Below are 15,559 nucleotides of genomic sequence, written 5' to 3'. Positions count from 1 at the left end.
TTTTAATGTTTTTGAACCAAAGTTTCTATTTTTAAAATCCATTGAAAAATCACGAAAACTCAGTTTCAATATACCAACAATTTTTTCTTGTCGAGCTTGTTCGCCCGTTTCATGACATCACTATGACGTCAGGGGGAAAAAGCGCGGGAATCCTATACGCGCGAGGTATACGCGTCTCGAGCTTATCGCCAGTCTAAATTCTGGGTCTGATAGCAGAAAGTGGCACCATCTCACGTGAACAATATATCTGTGACGTCGGACCGCCTTAAAAAGTGGATTTCAAATAATTTCATATGAAGCATTTTCAAATGCCTATTGCCAAATAACCAGAAATCTGAGAATTAAAAGCTTGATATATTTGAATTCACAGAAATTATTTCTATCTTTTGCTATATAAATCAAAGGTTTTTCAAACGAAGCTTGTCATTCCCTTTAATGAAAACTGGCTTTGTGGTTCAAAAAAGAATCGTTTCTTTGTAACAATTTTAATTGATGCTTGCTTGATACTAGTGTCTAATTTTGACTAATGTTTGTTTAAAGTAATAATCTTATCTCTGAAAAATTTAATTTAATAAATTGAAATTTTTCTATTTGAAAATATTGGTTAGCTGTAAGCCGTTTGACTGTGTTTAGTTTAAAAGCTCTATACCTCGATCCTGATTATTTAAGAGCTTTCGAAAGTTTAAGTGATTAATAAATGTGGCTGGTCCATTACCATTTCCCGAAATGGCTCCAAAGTATTGTATGCATTTTTGTGAAGCAACGGCTATGACTGATTTTCGAGTTCCCATCACCATCATGTGCAGTATGTCAATCACCACCAGTACGCCAATGACGCAAACTAACCCGAACCATATCTGAAAAAGGTATGGAGTAAAAATACACGAGCAAAAACATAAGAGTATAACGGTTATATGCAAATATATTTGGTCGATTCCAGTGCAAGTCTAGCTTTGCTAACGCTACCGCCTATAATACGGATCACGTGATTCTTGTTTTTGTCAACGGTATGCGGTAACTTAATCAGTTGTGTGTGTTTTAATTTTTGCAGACATTTTTTGGGGTAAAATTTAAGAAAGGCAGCGCCGCAGCGATCCCCTGTCTATGTCAAGGCCTACACTGTAAGGGAAGAGTTAAAAGAGAATTTAGAGGCTGCTGCTATGTAGTCGGTATTTTCCCAGAATAAAACTTGCATTATCAGTTGGTTTTAAAATTCAAAAACTTGAGATCATTGTAACACTAAAATAAGCCTGGCTGTGATTTACCCTGTTTAACCCTGGCTGGTTTACCCCACGCGCCATAGGCGAGAGGAAAAATCTTCGTGGGGCCCACGTGACCCCAGCCCGAAAAAGTTTACGAGGGGACAGAGGAGAGACGAGAGAGGCAGAAGATATCTAGAGTCCGACCTAGGAACAAGGCGAACGAGACAGTAGAGCCGCTGCGGGAACGCGTTTACGCGTTCGATATACCTTACCTCGGTAATACGGTAACCTCGGTTGGAAAAACTTAAAAGCGCGGGAAGTAATATGACCGTGTGATATCTAACAATGAACTCTAAAACAATCTGAAGAGACGCGAGATGCGCCGTTGAAAATGAAGACACCCACCGGAGTCAGCCTGGCTGTGATTTACCCTGTTTAACCCTGGCTGGTTTACCCCACGCGCCATAGGCGAGAGGAAAAATCTTCGTGGGGCCCACGTGACCCCAGCCCGAAAAAGTTTACGAGGGGACAGAGGAGGGACGAGAGAGGCAGAAGATATCTAGAGTCCGACCTAGGAACAAGGCGAGCGAGACAGTAGAGCCGCTGCGGGAACGCGTTTACGCGTTCGATATACCTTACCTCGGTAATACGGTAACCTCGGTTGGAAAAACTTAAAAGCGCGGGAAGTAATATGACCGTGTGATATCTAACAATGAACTCTAAAACAATCTGAGTCAGCCTGGCTGTGATTTACCCTGTTTAACCCTGGCTGGTTTACCCCACGCGCCATAGGCGAGAGGAAAAATCTTCGTGGGGCCCACGTGACCCCAGCCCGAAAAAGTTTACGAGGGGACAGAGGAGGGACGAGAGAGGCAGAAGATATCTAGAGTCCGACCTAGGAACAAGGCGAGCGAGACAGTAGAGCCGCTGCGGGAACGCGTTTACGCGTTCGATATACCTTACCTCGGTAATACGGTAACCTCGGTTGGAAAAACTTAAAAGCGCGGGAAGTAATATGACCGTGTGATATCTAACAATGAACTCTAAAACAATCTGAAGAGACGCGAGATGCGCCGTTGAAAATGAAGACACCCACCGGAGTCCTAAGCCACGAAAAGGCTACAACTGTGAGTGACAAAGATCTTTATATTAAGGGGTAAACAGCCAGGCTCCCAAAACTTAACTTAATGTTTAATCTTATCCGTAATTAATATGTTTTATGAGAATAAATTGTTTACATTGATTGATTTCTACCAGAGTCGAACCTGCCTTAGAATTTACTTTAGCTATAAGCACTAATGAGTACATTTATTTATTACTAAACTTTAACTTAACTAAATGAAATAGAAAGAAGTAGAAAAAATGTCTCATCATTCATTATTAGGTTTGAGAAATAGTATTCTATATGTAAAAATATATCTTTCGTAAGCTAGTCTGATTTCACGGGGCTCAACGCTGGGACTCAGGTGAGGCAAATACCATTAGTAATATTTTTTTCATTTTCAATTTTACGAATTTTAATTTTTTTAGAGCATCGAACATGTTGTGACTTATGCTTGAATAAAGCACACCCAATTAATTTGCCTTAATTATACTAAAAGTATTGAAAGAACTTTTCCTTACTCCATTCGAAATAGATTTTAGATCGTCGAAGGCTCCCATTGGAGCAGCGATGAAGGTCAGATTTTTTGCTGATAGCATTATTCGATATGTGTACATGAATGGAACTGTGCAGATTGGAGTAAATCCCATCTCAACCGTCGGAGCATATCCATAATCTGTTTCCCTCAAGCAAATTTGTGGCCCCATATCCATGGTATCATTCTGAAATTGAACAATTGAACAAAAGAAGTAAAAATGATAATTATGGTTCTCATCTCTTATCTTCCACAGGGAATTTTTATTAAACCGCAATTCAGTAGAAAAATGCTTTGAAATCTTCTCACAACCATGTGAGTGAGGCTCAAATTGGAACTTTGTTTTCCTTGGTGCGCATGGACGAAATTTCAAACTCATTAACTCAGGATACTCGGATAACTCTAGTTCCTTTTCCCACGTGACAACCGTTCATTTGGTGGGCAGCGTTTTTTAACACGTTCAGTCTTATGGCGTTAGTACTTAGATTGGCGACAATTTAGATTCCCAGACTGCCAAGGTAAATTGGGAAGCCTTCGTTTGAGCGTACCCCATAAAAGCCGTTCTCATAACTGTGGTTCCCTAAATAGCGATTTCCCGAAAACGCAGTTTCCCCGAATTAGAAAGCAGTTCATTATACGGCGATTCTCGCAAACGTGGTGTACCCTCACATCAGAACACTAAGTACTGAACCACCAGGATGTGGTTGATGAGGGTGTAGGTTTGAATTTGTGGTTTAGTTTCGTTATTTGAACTCCAATAATATTATGGCTCAGTTATTTGAGCCTCAACAGTATAAGTTCAGGTAATGTTTGGTTATTTTAACCCCAATAGTAATAGTCCAGGTAACGTTAGGGTAGGTATGATTATTTTTCGTTCAATAGTTTTAGAATGGAAAAAAATTAGGTGAGATGAGGCAAGGTTAGGGCATGCTGAATAGGTAAGCCAACTATAGGGCTAATAATTGTTCAAACCTATAACTTAACACAGCTATTTCCCAAAACAGCGTCGACTATTTCTAAAAAAAAAACAGTTTTAAACCATGCCGCTATTTTTTAGAACCTGCTTTTCTGGAAACATTTCATGCGAGTTTTACCCGGTTAAACTCTCCCAGAAGTAGCTTGCCTCAACTCAAATCTCCCCAGTCTCGGTGGATGGTGAAAAGTAGTCGTCTTTCGAGATGTCTATAACCTTAAATATGCTATTAAAGGGTTATCCTTTATTAAAACCTTGTAACAATTGATAACCGGGCCGCTTAAAAAAGACGGATCTTCGGGGACAGAAACGAGACGTTTAGGAGTTGGCATGGTACAGAAAGTCGAGAAACGGTCGTCAAGGTAAAATGTTTGGTTCCAAGTTTCGGAAATCAAAATTTCTCAAAAGCATACTTCTCCAGTTAGAGAAGACTGAAAAATAAGTATATACAGCAAAATTGACTATAGCTAATCTTTTAATGCTCAAGCAATTCTGTAACTCGTTTAAGAATCTTTTATAAAGAGGTTTTGTTGCATACCATAGGTATTAGTCTAGCCAAACGGCTTCTTGTTGCTACTATATAACTTGAAGCCTACTTCTTTTTCTACTCAGTAACACATTTTCAATAAAGACATCTGTTCAAGCGTAATAAGGACGCCAATAGTCCAGATTGTCAATAAGCACGCGGACAAAATAAAGTAAACGATTTCTTCTGAAAACCCTCTTCTAGGGAGTGAAACTGTAGAATTCGCACAAAACGTGGTCAAACTCATCGAAACGGAGATATTTTTATTACAAACTTTATTCTATATTTTTGCGCTCATTGTGAATATCTTACATTTCCAAGCCATTCATCCGTGTCCATAGTAGGGGTGAACCTTTAATATTGAACACAATTAGGAATGCGCTTTCCTAGAGATACCCTGAGAGTATGAAGGAGTAGCCCCGAGCCATATGCTCGCGAACGCGGGAAACGTACTTTTGACCGCATCGAGATGGCGTTGCAAACACTTAAAGCAATGCAAAAATCTGGCGACTATGTGGCGGCTCAAATACGCACAGTGCAATTATTTACACAATTCTTAAATATGAAGGTTCTTAAGATAATTCTAGACCATTTGTAAGAGCGGTATTTACAGAATACAAGTTACGACAGTGCATCTTTTGCCAGGTTAAGAAAGACAGGTTCATTTGGCCAAAAAGGGGTTAGTAAAAGACCCTGAGGGTTCGTGTCACCACAAAGCCTCCAACAAGAACTATTCAAGGTCTTTTGAGTAAAAGGTTCCATGGGTTAACTCTACAATCCTTCCCCACTACAGTGAAAATAGGCTGAAGCAATAATATTTAACTGACTTTTGGAAAATAACAATGAAATCAAAATATGAATAAAAAGTAATCGTTTTCCTCTGGTACTCAAGAAAAACTGTTAAGATTACGGCTTCGGTTGGGTCCATAGCTAAGACTCGTACTCCTCCTTCATTCGCTTTGACGGCCTATGCTTTACCTGAGACGTTTCGTGTGTTCAAAAATGAAAGTCCAAACTAGAATTGCGGAATCGTAAGGATAATCCCATGGTTTCTAGAAAAAGCATTTAATCTTAAAATAAAACTTCTACCGAAAGTGCATCAACTCTACAACTTAAGTCTTTAGAAACCAGGTTCCATTAGTATAAAATGCTTTGAATTTTGATGTCGGTGATTTTATTGCGAAACTGAACCGAATTCGAATTACAGCCATACAATTTTGGTTCATTATAAGTAGATATATTTCATAAGGGTTTAATGAATATAAAATAAAAAGCATTTTCTCAAGTGCACAAGTAGGTTTTTTATATTTTTGGTCAAAATGGCTCGACTAGTTTCGGCCTGATTATTGGACTTTCATTAGGAGTATTTATTGGGTGCTTTTTTTTATTAGATATATCTTTCTGTGTTTTTCGTTAAATGCTTTGAAAAACAGAATTAAATCTGGATCCTTAATTTGTGGATAAAATTTCCGGTAGTTTATTTTATAAACAAGTTAAAAAACAAGAAAATTACATAATCCGAAGCACTTGAAACCTACCTCGAATCAGGTAAATGGTTTAGACACTGTCTTTAATAACTGTACTCGTTTCTAACACTTACTGAGAATCTTACAATAAATATATGCATAAATGCGTAGCTATTATTCTTTATAAATTTTTATTGTCAGACTTTAAGGCGGTTTTTGTAAACGAACCAAACACGCAATAATCGTCATTTCTGCTCTTTTAAAAGTTTTTATTAAGTAATTTGGAAACTAGAAATGATACACCGGATTAAATGAAACATTTTGGGCTGTTTACAATTTTCAATTTCGGATAAGTATAACTTACCTTTTCTTTGGGCCATAATACAGTAATATTATACACGGTTTCATTCATGTTTCACCAAGTGAATTGTTTTAATTAGTGCTGGATTAATCACTTTGAATTTTTTTCCACATCAAAAACGAGGTCGCGTGAAAAACACGGAGGGCTAGTTAACATTACACTCTCGAGCCACGCCTGCGTGAGAATATCTTTAAATATAAAGTGCAAACTTCGACCTATTTACGCGTAATTCATCTCTAGACACAAATCGAACAAAGGATTTTATAGAACAGTTCTACATGGAGTCATCATTTTCTAGTTTTGGCAATCACGGTGCTAGATACTGTTATAATCAACTGTCTAAAATCCCAATACCAAACTGGAACTCGAATTGTTGAGGTTTAATTACACGTAAAGAGGGGAAGAAACAGCAATCAGAATATATGATGTCGTACATCACGCTATTTAAATTATGAAATTTTCAGAGAACTCTTATCTCACGAATATTTTCTAGTTTCGTGCAATTAAGTCTAGTTTTCTTATTTCTCTAAAAGTCTGCGCAGAAGCCAGCTTCTAAAATCACTATTCACGGGAAAAATTATTTTATTCATGACTAAACTAGCAACTCGTATCCGAACTCATTTCTGAGTTTAATTATTCTAGCTAACGACCGTTTCAAAAACCTATTATATTTCCAAACTAGATTTTAAATTGCCTCTATTCCTTCTCATCAACAAGTATCACATTTTCTAAAATTTATAATATAGGTTCAAATGAAGCCTTATCCGCTTTTCGTAATACCAATCCCACCACGCAAAACCCAAGAAACACAATAATTTAACGAAAACTTTTCAACTATATAGACGTTCCAATAATCTTGCTTCGATACAGCTGTCCATCAAATTTAAACACAAATTGGGGGTGTGTGAATTCTTTGTTGACCAATATATTGTTTCTTTCCCAGTACTATCAAGGTGTGGAAGCGAATCTTTTCTTAGTGGTTTTTCGCCGATTCAAAGCCACGAAAGCTACTACAAACCCATGACTTCGCCTGTGTATTTTCAATCACAGAGCTAATGCCTTAATGCATTTCGAACACTTGTTTTTCGTGTACCATCCACAGGGGAAAGACGACAGACTACCAAGATCCTAAGCTAGTCTGGTTATTACAGACTGTTTTACCGTATTTTTAATTTAATAATTACCACTTCTGGTCGATGTTGAAATAAACGGGATAGTCTCATTTTGGCAGTATTTGGTCTAATGGGAAATTCGGTCTAATGGAACTCGGCCCAATGGGCCAGCAGCCATTGAAAGCCAGGACGTTTATCGAAATCCTAGATATACACCGAGTAAAATTTTATAACGATGGTAATGGAGTAGAAGATAATGTAACAGATTTTGCGACAACTTTTAACTTCTTTTTATATAATGATAATTAATAATCAGGGGCTATATGATATAACATATTAAATTTGGTACGGTTGTCTAGGGAATTGTATTTTGAATAAGTATGTCAACATTGGTAAATGAAATAAACAGGAACATGATTAAACCTTGGAAATATATTTATTAATCAATGCTTAATTAATCATGACCTCATAAGGGTATAACACTTCAAATATTAATGGCAAGAATTGGTTTACTTAATTCTAAACTTAACTTAAGGCTGGTTAACCCCTATTGATACTTGCAAAGTTTCGTGGCTCACGGTTTATATTGAAGTTCGCGTGTAGCTCATTTTGAGTTCCGTTAATTGCGTGGACTGATGAACTTCTATTGTTTTACGATGTCACAATAAATCGGTGATGGTCCTGCAACACGTTTCATGGTAACGTGGTAGGTTTCGATAGACATCGGGCGGTACACGCTTTTGGCGGGAGAACTGACGAACTTCTACGGCATAGTTTGGCGGCAGGATAGATATCAAGGTCCAGGACTTCTACGGCATATCATGGCAGCTGGATACTTGGCACGAATTAAGACTTTCACTTTTCGCGGGTAATTTAACCGGGCATAAGTTAGCAACTTAGTCGTTCATCCAGGAGTTAACTTCTCTGGGGCTTCCTTTTTAGCGGGCTGCGATCGGACTGGGCTAGCCACTAAGTCAGAAATATAGAATACTGAAGACTCAAGTCTATTGTTCGTCCTGGCCTTTTATAGATTCAGACCGACTTGAAATTCGGTCTTGTACCACATAAAGCTTTCTCATTGGCTTATCACAAAAAGCTCGTTGATAATTGGCTTAGCGAAAAAGCTCACTGATAATTGGTTCTCTCTAAGGGTTCGTATCTTCGTAACGTAGAGAGGCTCGTGACCGTGAACTACCTTTCATGCATGTGCAAGTTTATTTTCGTACGCGAACAATGACCATGCAGGCGTGAGTTTTACGTACGCGAAATAGCGAGAAAGCCACGGGGGCTCGTGAACTGTGGGGTTAACCAGAGGGAAATAACCAGCCAAAGGACAATAAGTTTTTTTGAATTGAAATAAATTGGTAACAATGTGGGTAGCAAGAGTTTAGTGTGAACAGAAGTATTTAATTGAAAGTTATAAGTATAATTTTCGTCATAATTTGTTTCTTATGGAATATAAGGATGAACATTGTACGAGGTGGCGTTTCTAGAAGTCAATGTGTACGTGGGATAGACGATAACAAAATTTGGCGTGTTACGAGCCGAAGAAATCATAATGCTAATGTGTGATATATAACATAATGAAATCGAAACTTTCCGAATTTTGGTTAATTGATAACGCGGTGCGGAAATTGCGACCACATTTGCTGCGAATGTGAAACTGAGTTTACAGACACACAGAAACGTCCAATGCAAGCGTCACATGGAGAGGAAAAAAAGGTTAAATTCTTAAAATTAAAAATTAAAATGAAAACAAATACAAATTGGAAAGCCGGATAGGTGTCCCCCCATATCACCCAATCTCATTTGCGCGGCTCACCCGCTGTTGGGCAGTTTTGACCCATTCTCTCACAGCAACTCTGTTTTTTTGGATGCATTTGAGAAATCCTGTGTTTGAGCACTATTATTACAATTATACTGTAAACTCCAAAAAGGCAAATTTATTTGCTTTTCTTTCGCATTGTGGCTTTTTTTAGAAACCGCAAAATTTCTTTCAAAACCAAGGTGTTACAATTGCCATTAGAATGTTAAAACACCTTGGTATTACTTTAAAGCGAAACATTTAATTTTTTGGAAATTATAAAGAATTTTAAAACTGCTTTCTTGGTCACACAGCGTGTTATGAGAAAAGCGACCGTTTCCACCCCTGTACGGATATGTATGTTGAAAGGGGGTCGCATAATAGTATCGAATTGATTAATGTCGAATAGAGAGTTGCTCCTTCAATTTACTAATTTAACCTAGAGTCGAAAGGAATTGTATCGAACGTCCTTAAAGTCGAAAAAATTCGCTTTCTTAGGATTAGCAGCGAACCACATTTTGACAAATTTGATTAGTATCGAATGGAATGAGGATGAAAATAACAAAATCGGAATACGGTCGACACGGAACTATGTCGAACGTCATTATAGTCGAAACGTAGCTTGTGATGGGTAAGTGGCTTATTAGGTTTGGTTAGGTTGAGGTTAGGCTTGGTTCGGTTAGTTTCAGATGAGGTGAGGTTAGGTTCAAGTTATTTATTCTCAATAATGACGTTGAGTCCTCATTAAACAAATGAAAGCTTGACTAAATTACCTTAAAAAGTGACGTAATTAGACCAAGAATTGGTAGGATTTTACTCCATTCTGATTAATTAGACCACGAGGAGTTCGAAAAACGAAGAGAACAAATTCTAAACTGGCCGAAAGTTGATCAAAATCGTTTTGAAATTTCAAAATTGCATGTTAAGACCGCTGAGCGCCTAAACGCGTTCTGCTCTCAATCTTGAAAAATTCTAGGGGGTAAACATAATAACAACAGACTCGCGACGGAAATAAATCTATGAAATTTTAAACACCTGCGTAAAATATTTTGAAAGGTAATGAAAATAAACAACAAAATTTTGCAAAGGTGTAATATTATTTCGAAAAGTAAATGAAGATAAACAAGAAAATTTTGAAAAAGGTGTAATTTTATTTTGGAAAAATATTTCAGAAAAATGTTTCAATTACTTCCCAAACAATATTATGCCTTTTGTAAAATATTGATGTTTATCTTAATTTATTTCCCAAATTATGTTTCGCCTATTCCAAAATATTGTTGTTTATCTTCATGTACGTTTCGCAATAATATCACGCCTTTTCCAAAATTTTTTTTGATCTTCATTTACTTCCAAAATAATATTATACCTTTTCCAAAATTTGATATTATCATTTATTTAGTTTCCTAAATAATATTATACCTTTTCCAAAATTTGATATTTTCATTTATTTAGTTTCCTAAACAATATTACGCCTTTTCCAAAATATTGTTGTTTGTCTTCATATATTTCCCAAATAATATTATACCTTTTCCAAAATTTGATAATTTCATTTATTTAGTTTCCAAAATAATATTACACCTTTTCCAAAATATTGTTGTTTATCTTCATATATTTTCCCAATAATATTACGCCTTTTCCAAAATATTGTTTACCTTAATTTACTTCCCAAATTATGTTACGCCTTTTCCAAAATATGGTTGTTTATCTTCATGTACGTTTTGAAATAATATTACGCCTTTTCCAAAATTTTATGTTGTTTCTCTTCAATTACTTCCCAAATATTGTTATACCTTTTCCAAAAATTTGATATACTCATTTATTTAGTTTCCTAAATAATATTGCGCCTTTTCCAAAATATTGTGGTTTATCTTCATATATTTCCCAAATAATATTATACCTTTTCCAAAATTTGATAATTTCATTTATTTAGCTTCCTAAATAATATTACGCCTTTTCCAAAATATTGTTGTTTATCTTCATATATTTCCCAAATAATAATACGCCTTTTGCAAAATATTGTTGTTTATCTTCATATATTTCCCTAATAATATTACGCCTTTTCCAAAATATTGGTTACTTTAATTTGCTTCCCAAATTATGTTACGCCTTTTCCAAAATATTGTTGTTTATCTTCATGTACGTTTTGAAATAATATTACGCCTTTTCCAAAATTTTATGTTGTTTCTCTTCAATTACTTCCCAAATATTGTTATACCTTTTCCAAAAATTTGATATATTCATTTATTTAGTTTCCAAAATAATATTACACCTTTTCCAAAATACTGTTGTTTATCTTCATATATTTCCCAAATAATATTACGCCTTTTCCAAAATATTGTGGTTTATCTTCATTTATTTCGAAATAATATTACGCCTTTTCCAAAATATTGTGGTTTATCTTCATTTATTTCGAAACAATATTACGCCTTTTCCAAAATATTTTTGATTATCTTCATTTATTTCCCAAATAATATTATGCCTTTTCCTAAATATGGATGTTTACATTGAGTTAGTTTTCCGAATAATATTATGCCTTTTCCAAAATATTGTTATCTTCATTTACGTTTCGAAATAATATTACCTCTCTCCAAAATATTGTTTACTTTTCAAAGTGGAGTTTTCTTCAAAATATTTTTCTATCCTGATATAAGAATTGTAAATTTTTCAGCGGTGTTTAAAATTTCATAGCTATATTTCCGTCGCGAGCCCTTGTTATTATGTTTTTCCCCTAGTAATTTTTCAAGATTGCGTGCAGAACGCGTTTAGGCGGTCAACGGTCTCAATAATAATATGCAATTTTCAAATTTTCCAAAACATTTTTGACCAACTTGCGTAGGGTTTAGAATATTTTCACAATTTTTGTCGAACTCCCCGTGGTCTAATTAATCAGAATCAAGTGTTGGTTGTGTTAAAATCCTACCAAAGAGGTACACATTGGCCCAAGGTATTCTAAAACCCTGCACAGAGGGGATTTTTACGCTGGAAAATTGAATCGGAGAGTGGTCGTAAAAGCTTATTTTTCATTCATGAGCAAATGTCAAGTATTGGCTTACTTAAATACAAATCTTTTCGATACTAATCTCAATCACATAAATTCGACGATATTCCTTTCGCCATTAATCCTAATTTTATAAAATATTTTCGACACTATTCCAATGGCAGGCTTGACGCCCTCGATGCTTTTCCTTTCGACACTATTCTATTCGATGCTAAGATTTTCGATTCACTTCCATTCGGTGCTATTGCTCCAACATAAAATTTTCGACTCTATTCTCATTCGATGCTAATCTTTTCGACGCTAATAGTACGCCCCGTCTTTTTCGTTGATGTAAAAATTTTATTTCCTACATCTTGAGAAAGAAATAGACGGTTATCTTGAAACTCGGGTCGCGGGATAGTGTACTTAAAGAATTTTATATCATAAAACCCGTTTGATTGCATTTCCGTACGTTCCAATTCAAAGTTCGAGGTTAATGAATACCAATTGCATAAGACACCTAAGCCGTTATGGGTTTTCTTTGAGTCAGTTTTGTTGTACGTCGGAGCTACTGGAGCTTCTGGTAGCGAATATTCCCTATTTTTCCAAGTTCCAGTCAAGTATGAAAATCCAAGGACTAACCCTATAAATAATTGGGAATCTTCGCTTTTTTTAAATACGGTCCATTCACCTATTTTAATTGTATCTTGTTTTTTGACAGTACATTTTGATATATCATGCAAATGAGATGTTCGAGAAGTGTTGATTTTTTCAGCTACTCTACGGAGTCGATCGCTACTTAATTTATTTTCTGTATTGCTTAAGAGCCAGCAGAGAGATGATTTTCGAACCACAATTTTCCGTCCATTTTTCGTTATTAATGGAACAAATGGACTGGTTATTGGAAGAGCGCCATCCTTACAGTTTAGTTCTAGCGAGTAATCTTTGAGATCAGCACCTCCACCCGATAACAGCACGCAAAGATCTTCTCTAATATCTTCATGTAGGCCTACTGTAGATATGTCCAGTTTTGCTTGTTGCTCTGACTGTGAAGCCGTGCTTAGCTCCAAATCATCTCGTTCAATATCGGTATCCGAGTTATAGTGCAAGTTCGTTTGATGATTATGTTCAATTTCTATAGTTTTCTTTATAGGTGTAAGTTGACAGTTTAAGTCTGAAGGTGTTGAAGGCATACCGAGTTTAGTAGCATCTTCAATTGCTTCTTCTTTAGCTTTAAGAACTAAGGCATCGATTTCTCTACTACTAGGTATCTTTCCAGAGAAAGAATCGCTAATTACGTTGTTATTTCTCGGAAATGTGATATCGAAGTCTGAATCGGTGGCGTTGCATTTAGTGATAATATCACTTTGAAGTTGGATTCGTTTCAGCCTGTGAATCGTATCTAACAAACTGAAATTAACTACCGTAGAAAACGTACTGGTTAACGATCTGGCGGCTCTGAAGAAACTTTCGCAAGTTTGGCTTGAAAATAGCCAAGGCAAGAATAATTCCTCGTTTCCAGTGTCACGAAGCTTCTCCATTACCAAAATCAAAGAATGGGCATAAATCTCTATACAAGAGTATGTGTTGTAGGTGATAAAGTTATCAGTTACGTTATAGTCTGAATGATTTAAAATCCACGATCTCCAAATTCGCACAAAGAAAACAACGTACCAGATATCAAATACTCTTTGAGAAGGTCTCAATCCTTTATCTAGAAACGTTCTTAGGGATCTTTTTATCAACGCAAGGTATTGAACTGTGCCTTCGCTGCCTGGAACAATTTCTTTCAACAGATTTGAATCTTTAGGGTCCGATATTTTCTCCAAAGCCAAGAAGTTCATTCTATCCTTCGGCTCCAAGTCACTATAGGAAAGCGCGTGTAAATCTTTTGGAGTGGTTTCCAAAAGTGTGGTCAGGTGAGTCATTGAAATAATGTGTTTACCACACGGCAAAAGATTGACTTTTTCAAAATTCGATTTCTAAATTTTGTTCCAATGTGCATAATATCCTGGACACTAATAATATCTGGATGTGTGTCTGCCTGAAACCACTCTCGCTCATCGTTATGTAATGGTATAGATGCAACCATCCGCATAATCTTCAATAAAGAACTGTCACCGTCTGAAGATACTCCAACGATTTCAATGCCATGATTTTCAGCGCTTTGTCGAATATAGTTCCACCTAGTTGTAACATCTGTTATGTATTTTATGTATTTTATAAATAGTTGTATAAGCGTCTAAAAGATGTCGCTACTATGTTAAAGATTACCTATACCATAACAAGATAAATAAGAGACAGACCATGACCTAGCATAAAACGTGTCACGTTATTTCGTAGCTCTATAAAGTTATCGAATCTAAACTCTTAATTGCTAACCCTCAATAAACATAACATGGTGTCAGATTAGCTATAACGAACCCCCGTCTTCCCGTTCTTCCTTTTTGTCGTTTCGGGTCTCTCTCGGTGTTTTATTTAGGCTTTCCTTTTTGTGTTTTCGGGCGTTGTCAGGCCTAGGCTTAACTCCACCGCGCGCTATCTCTTGCTCGCGCTTTGGCTCCTACGTCGTCACATGGCAGCGAATCTCCCAACACTAAACCTTTTCTGGCGGGCCCTAACCCGTCCGAATCGTGGAGATTTTGGAAGCAAGATTTTCAAGATTATCTCCAAGCCTTAAAGTATGATCAAGAATCGGAAGCTACTAAAACAGCATTATTTCGTCACGTCTGTGGCGACACTCTGAAACAGCAATATCGGGGCTTTACTCTAAACCCTGTTGCTCCTGCAACTGAAGTTTCCCTGACTCAAATTCTTACTGCCTTTGACACGCACTACAGCGATTATCAAAATGAAATCTACGCAGCGTTTGTTTTTCTCGAACTAAAACAAAAAGAAGGTGAGAAGTTTGAAGATTACTATGCTCGTTTGCGATGCTCTGTCGAAGATTGCAATTATGGTGCCTTACAAGATCGACTCCTACGCGATAAAATAGTCCAAGGCCTCCGTGATGGACCCTTAAGGGAAAGACTGTTACGTGAATATGGAAAGAAAGCTACTAATTTACAAGACCTGATAAGTTCTTGTAAAGCTGCTGAGCACTCTCGTGCCCATGCTGATGCAATGAGTGAGTCTAAGATGCATCTGCATGCTATGAATTGGAGGCAAAATAATACTAAGCCTATGTCAAAGCCCAAGTTTCAACCTCCTGTGCGATCGGCACATGGAAATTCCATACAGCACGTTAAAACTCCCTCGCAACCTTCCTGCAAATTTTGTGGACTCTCCCATGTGTTTGGAAAAAACACTTGTCCTGCTTTTGGGCAAACTTGCGCTAAATGTGGAGGGAAAAATCATTGGGCTAACTACTGCGAAACAAAAGGCACTCATAGACAACAGAATAAACCCCAGACTACTAAATCTGGTCGTAAGCTACATACTCTTACTTCTACTGACAACAACGCCGCTCAAAATACCTCAGATGTCTACTTTATCGGCGAA

At 36.7% G+C, this 15,559-nt stretch overlaps 1 long non-coding RNA gene across 1 annotated transcript; it reads right to left on the bottom strand.

Moving 5' to 3' along the window:
• Nucleotides 1–10,949: 10,949 nt before the first annotated feature.
• Nucleotides 10,950–12,331, bottom strand: LOC149676422 (uncharacterized). The gene is made up of 3 exons (XR_016366755.1): nt 12,135–12,331; nt 11,663–12,060; nt 10,950–11,566 (listed from the first exon to the last, which is right to left on the bottom strand). It is a non-coding gene; the product is annotated as an uncharacterized LOC149676422 (long non-coding RNA).
• Between the last annotated feature and the right edge of the window lie 3,228 nt (nt 12,332–15,559).

Source organism: Phalangium opilio, unplaced genomic scaffold (genome assembly GCF_054372755.1).
Source record: "Phalangium opilio isolate 3A_F unplaced genomic scaffold, DU_Popi_V2 ptg000046l_1, whole genome shotgun sequence".
NCBI classification, from domain to species: Eukaryota; Metazoa; Arthropoda; class Arachnida; order Opiliones; family Phalangiidae; genus Phalangium; species Phalangium opilio.
This window is presented reverse-complemented; position numbering and strand designations above follow the sequence as displayed.